This window comes from Adiantum capillus-veneris, chromosome 7 (genome assembly GCF_014529385.1).
Source record: "Adiantum capillus-veneris isolate H3 chromosome 7, ASM1452938v2, whole genome shotgun sequence".
In the NCBI taxonomy this organism is placed as follows: domain Eukaryota; kingdom Viridiplantae; phylum Streptophyta; class Polypodiopsida; order Polypodiales; family Pteridaceae; genus Adiantum; species Adiantum capillus-veneris.
The window spans coordinates 29306856-29313659 of record NC_140937.1 but is presented as its reverse complement, the minus strand read 5'-3'; the positions used below and the strand labels follow the sequence as shown (position 1 = coordinate 29313659).

The 6804-nt window shown below is 43.7% G+C and overlaps 1 pseudogene; it reads right to left on the bottom strand.

The window, feature by feature from the left end:
* Positions 1 to 1282: 1282 nt before the first annotated feature.
* On the bottom strand, positions 1283 to 1988 carry LOC147453615 (uncharacterized; annotated as a pseudogene).
* Positions 1989 to 6804: the final 4816 nt, after the last annotated feature.

Here is a 6804-nt window from a genome sequence, read left to right as displayed (position 1 = left end):
TGAGTTGCAATCTCAATTGTTGCATTATTTCTTCTGTCACAACACTGGGATAATAAATTTGTAAGCTTTTAATTTAGAGCTTTTGTTGCAGCTTTAGATCTTTCTTAATTGGGTGCTCAAAAAAACTTATTATCTGAAAAATGACTATATATTGAGAGATGCCCATGTCTTGCTCCTATTAAAAAAAAGATCCCAAAGCTTTCTTTGCTAACCCTATATTCTCTATAGTTTAGATTAAGAGACGTCATCTACAAAGAAACCCTTGATTTGCAACATAATCCACAATTTATTTGGCATATTTTTCAATTGCACACTCAAAGAGAAAATCCCAAATAAGGCTCTTGTCACAAACTTATTACAATTTTTAGAACCAATAGCTCATCACACATGGGACATGATAATAAACTGTACAAACCGAGTAGTTTTGTCACTCTAAGACCCATTGTCGCATTACCTAAGTATCAGCTTACAAAGGTCTTTTCATGGTCTTCTGAGAAACTTGTGGTGATCTTCTATAAAATTGCATTTGCGTGTACAATTGAAGTCTCAATATACAAAGTCGAGGCCACATTAATACACGGTTCAACTTGAGCAACCTTCACATAATGTCCTTCAAATAATATCTTTGTATTATATCATCAATGGACGGTGACAACACACATCAATGCAAATTCAGTGCTCGTCGGCAGACATCGATGAGCATTACGTGGTGTCGTAGTGAGGCATTTCCATCATAGCGTAACAGAGGTCACCGGAGTGTGAATAAGAAGCAGCGACGACCTCGGGAATGGAGCCCTTTTTGCCAAAGACTTCCTTTGGAAATAGGAGTGACGACAGCTTCCATCGCGCATTGCTCTCTCTGCACTACATCTCCACGGACTTTACAAGGTTGGCCAACGACATGTGGCCCCTGATCACACAGAGTTCTGATCCATGCATAAACACCGTAGATGTAGCTTCACTCCACCTCTCATTCAGCTCGGGTAGCACTTCCCACTCAAGCTGTCTGCCAGCTCCAGGTGCCCCTTCGGCCGCTCATGAGGAACAAACACTATTTATTGCCACAAAAAGATCAAACCAGCAATGTGGACACAGGGATAAGCCTATAATTGGCGTTGTTTACTGGCTGTGATCGCCATTTTTCTTTTGCAAATACTTATCATTAGCTTTAACGAAATAAAAACCCACAATTCAAAGTATAATTTAGAAGAACGAGCAAAAAAGCAACATTATAAAATACATTTTCCCTATTGAATGGGACACCACTCCCTGAAGTTAAGTCCTATATTGTTGGCAATTGGGAGAACTGTGGGCAAAGCATTGCCAACAAGCAAGCCCTCGGACATGTGGTCTAGCCATTTCCAATCCTTGTAGTTTATCTGAAGACCATCTACCAACTATTCTCCCCTGGGGTTGCTCCACCATTCCGACAACACAATCCTAATTTATGGTGGCACTTTGTCCATTAGCATCTCCAGCAACAATATGGCACCAACGCTCCATGTGTCGACCTCCATGCTCAGGATATCGTCTATGCTTATTTAGGAGTTCCCTTGCCTTTGCAATCTTGCAGCACCATGAATTACCATCACTGCCCTCATCGGCTTGTAAGGGCACAACCAACCCAAAATCTTCTAAGCGTGCTACATGTGGAGATGGCTCCCGCCTCATGGAGAAGGATATTCTCGGGCCTTATGGCGAGGTGCAAGATGTTGTACTAATGGTAGAACTAGAGCAAAGCCTTGGAGACATTGTACCTATATGGCAAGGGCCACTTCACTGTCCCTCATGTTGCAGCTCTTTCTCCACTTCTGCTTGACATAACATCACGAACAAGCTGCCTTGGCCGTCGAACCCAACATGTGCACGATTGGCGTGTTGCAGTGTGCTCGCTTTGAGAGGAATCCCATGAGCCAAAGCTCCCATGAAGCATCCACCACGTCTTTCTACTCATGATCAGGTTGCTTGACAAGCATTTTACATGCCATGTACCTGTAATATAGAAAATTTATACTGTTAGAAACTGTAATGAATCCCCTAGCAAGAAATACTATAGCAAAGTTTCCCTCACCGAGATTGGAACCCACAATCTCCATCCCTTAAATGGCAACCCTATAAATTATCTGCTCATGTTGCAGCTTCAATAATATAGCAGCCGTTGCCAGATGATGTTGCATTGTTGATGGATGCACGTAAATTCTCCATCGCCATTGCCATGCACCTCTTCCCAAATTGTATTGTCGAAGGTAGAGTGTTGATCTCTTGGCCGATGATGCAGACGATCACAACACCTAGCTTGCATCCTATCAATCAGGGCCCAACGTGGTCCTGAATACGTAGGTTCTACTTCACCTAATAGTAGCTAGCAGCACCTATCAAATTGCAAGTCGAGGTCTTACAGATGCCCTGCACCCATTCATTTGAATTTTGCACGTCAATTAGCAGCAAAAGTATGTGTTTTATATACTTTTGCAAGTGAAAAACATGTAGGAAGAAGCTTTGCTAGCCGTCGTATTGAGCAGCTTCTTGCTCCAGCAACACAATGCATGTGTGCTCAAGTTGATCCCCAGGCGTTAAGAGCACAATGTTCATCTGCGTGCCCGCGAGCGAGCAGTGAGCTCAAGCGATAAGAAAAAAATTATGAGGCATTTCCCAAAATACCTCTCACAAGATTCCCAATGCCTTTAAAAATTTCCAAAATTTGTGAGGTGTCTTAGCCATTTCCAGGGTTATGAGCATGTTGTCCGTCTGCGCTGTCAAGAAGTGTGGAGTGTGGCTAGGAAAGCACGGGGCCTCTGACTGTGAGAGTTCATAACAAAACCAAGCAAGGCGTAGATGATTTGAAGCCAAAAACACACTAAAAAAGAACAAAACTCAAGACATGAAAGCTTCTCTTTGAAAAAGAACGAAGATCAACTCCAAACTCTTGTGTCTATGCTGATTTGGTGTAGCCTCACTGCCAATTACACAGTTGTAGTGCTCTTTTGCCCTGATAAAAACCCTACACAAATGCTTCAATTCTCCATTGTAGCCATTTCATGGAAGCTTCAGAACTTCATTCTTCATTCCCAAGTGGTTATTTTAAGAGGGAAAACCCTAATTGGTGGCCTCAAAGCCTCAAATACAGGGTTGGAACAGCACGGGACTGCACTAGCATACCTTAGGTGCAGGCTTTGTATCCCTTCCCATATGAAAATTGCAATCCACTAAAGACCCAATTCTTGCATAATATCCACAAACAAACACTCACCAAACACTCCTGTAATGCATTCATCATTTTCTAGCAAACCATTCATCTTCAAACCTCTATGTACACTATTTACATGTTGCCGTTCACCCCGCTTTAAGTCCTCACACTTTGTAAAAGCAATAGATCCATAGTCTGTTAGTCCTACAAAACCTGTAGAAAATGTTTCCTTTGCATATACATCATGCGAGAACTTTTCTTTTCCTGTACCCCTGCAATCCCACTCTACAATGGTACATGGCCAAAACCCCTCATATGTAAAGAATGAGGATGCAAGAGAGCTACACAAGACAAGCACAAAGCACACATAGATGGAAAGCTTCTTCTTCTTCTCACAGAAAAGAGAGTAAAAAATGACTAAGTGCTGAACTGAAAAGTAGCACATATGTACATTCGGTCACTAAGTGTGAACACGCTAGAAGCATACTAGGCTGGCACTATAAGTGTAGTCTAGCTACAGAATCAGTGGCAGAGATCCTCCGTGTCGGTCACCTAACGCGCCAGTGAGTAAATGTCGTAAGCGGCCAAGACCCGTAGTGGATGTCAGCTCAAGATGTAGAGCTCGACATCTGAACACTCCCCCTCGAGCTCTGCATGTCGCGGAGTCCAAGCATAGTTCGGAAACGTCGAAGATTCTCAGCTCGGAGGGCCTTGGTAAAGATATCCGCTATCTGCTGCTCTGTGCTGACGTAGACCAAGTCGATGTCGCCCGCCAACACTCGCTCTCGAACGTAGTGGTAATGGACCTCTATGTGTTCGGTCTTGGCACGGAACACTGGGTTCCTAGCCAACTGCATGCTGCTTAGGTTGTCACAATGGATGACAATCTGCTGGTCCACCTGCACTCCCAAGTCCTGAAGTAATGTGCGTAGCCAAGCTACCTCGCATGCCGCAACTGCTACACCTCTGTACTCAGCCTCTGTGCTCGATAAAGCAACCGTAGGATGCTTTTTGTTGCTCCAAGTAACAGCAGCACTCCCAAAAGAGAACATGAAGCCACTCGTAGATCTTCTATCAACAATGCTACCTGCCCAATCTGCATCTGTATACCCATACAATGCTAATGGCGCATCTGCTGCATAGAACAATGCGTAGTCAAGAGTCCCTTGCACATACTGAAGTGTGCATCGCACTCCATCCAAATGTGGCTTCCTCGGAAGCTGCATGAACTGACTCTCCAAGCCTACTGTGTAGCTCAAGTCTGGCCTCGTGATAGTCAAGTAGATTAGACTACCCACAATCTTCCTGTACATCGTGACATCCTCAACAACATCACCCTGCTCTGTACTCAGCTTTGCATTCACATCCAAGGGAAGAGAAATTGGCTTACAATCAGCCATACCATACTTTGACAACATGTCCAAAGCATACTATCTCTGTGACAGCCATACACCCTCTGGAGTCCTGATCACCTCAATGCCAAGAAAGTAGCGCAACTCGCCCAAATCTTTCATTTCAAACTCCTGTTTGAGAAGACCCTTCACATGGTCAATCTCCATAGCATTTGCACCCACAATAATAAGGTCATCTACATATATGGTAATGACCACAATCCCCACATCACTCTCACGTACATAGAGTGAATGATCAGCATGAGCTCTCCTAAAACCAATACTGACAAGATACCTAGCAATCCTGTCATACCATGCTCTAGAGCCCTGCTTCAAACCATACAAAGCTTTGAGAAGCCTGCATACATAATCTGGGTAACCTGGATCGACATAACCAGGTGGCTGATCCATATACACTTCCTCTTGCAACTCGCCATTCAAGAAGGCATTCTTTACATCCATTTGATGCATAATCCATCCTCTAGATGCAGCCACTGCTATGACAGCTCTCACAGTCGTCATCTTTGCCACTGGAGCAAAGGTCTCCTCATAGTCTATGCCATACGTCTGTGCATAACCCTTTGCGACCAGCCTTGCCTTGTGACGCTCAATGTTACCATCAGCCTTATTCTTGGTTTTATACACCCATTTACAGCCAATAGCTTTCTTGCAACTTGGCAATGGCACCAACTCCCATGTGTCGTTTGCTTCCAATGCAGCCATCTCTTCATTCATTGCATCATCCCAATGCACATTTCCAACTGCATCCTTAAAACATGTGGGCGCCACATCCTGTATCACCTTAGCCATGTAGACTTGGTGATGCGCTAGATATCCATCATAAGTCAATTTTTGAACTGGATTTCTGACTCTATTAGATCTGCGCGGTCCTGTGTCACTCCTTTTCCCTCTAGCATCTTCTTGTACATTCCTTACACCAGGTGTCTTGATAGCCGGAATTCCAAATTCCTCATCAAGACTTTGTTCAGAACCATCTGAATCCATGTCTACATGTGAAAAACCTGATGATACATTAGCCATAAAGGGAGGTTCATCAACCTTTTCCTTCCCTTTTCGTGATACATTCCCTATACCTGCTGGTGGAGTAACCTGCGTACGTAGTCTACCATTCCATGGCTTCTCAACAGAGCCAGGAGAAGAGGACTCTTGTGGTCCACTCAAAACCTGTGAATGTGGCTTCACATTTTGTACAACCACATCATCTTTTACATCAGCCCCAATAGTGCCATGTGCATTACTGTACCAGCTGCTCATCTCATCAAAGACTACATCTCTGCTCACTCGTAATTCTCGTGTAGTAGGATTGTAGCACCTGTACCCCTTTTGTTCAAGGGAATATCCCACAAGAATATATTTCTCTGCTTTAGGATCCAATTTTCTACGCAACTCATATGGTACATGCACGTAAGCTATGCAGCCAAACACTTTCAAGTGTGCCAAATCCGGCTTTGTACCTGTAAACTTTTCCTCAGGTGTTACATCATGCACCGCAACTGTAGGTGTCCTGTTCATAATGTACACAGCTATATTTACAGCTTCAGCCCAAAAGTGATGAGGCATGTTCTTCTCATTCATCAATGCACGTGCAACCTCTGCAATGTGCCTATTTTTCCTTTCTGCGACCCCATTCTGTTGTGGAGTATATTTGCATGTAAACTGCCTGCGTATACCATGCATTCGCAGAAAATCTGAAAAATCATTGGAGAAGTACTCTCCCCCTCCATCTGACTTGATTTGCATATCTGTCTCCTTCTCAATCATGACTTTGAAGTCTTGAAAGTGACCAAACACTTCACTTTTGTTACGCATGAAGTAGATCCATACTTTCCTTGTATGGTCATCAATGAAAGAGACATAATACCTACAACCATGTATACTTGCAGTATCGGTTGGACCCCAAACATCTGTGTGCACCACCTCAAGTGGCTTTTTACATACATTGCGCTCATGTGGAAATGAGCCCTTTGACTATTTTCCAAACTGGCATGCTGCACACACTTTATGCATACCATCCACCTTGAATTTGGGCAAACCTTTTACAATCTGTTTTGATTGCATGCTGCGTAATCTCTGCTCATTGACTTGGCCAATGCGTTTGTGCCAAATGTCAACATCAGCCACAACACCTGTGCCCTGTGCAAATAATGCAGCTTTTACCTCAGGCATGTCTACATTCAGTGTAAACATTCTGCCCACACATTTGCC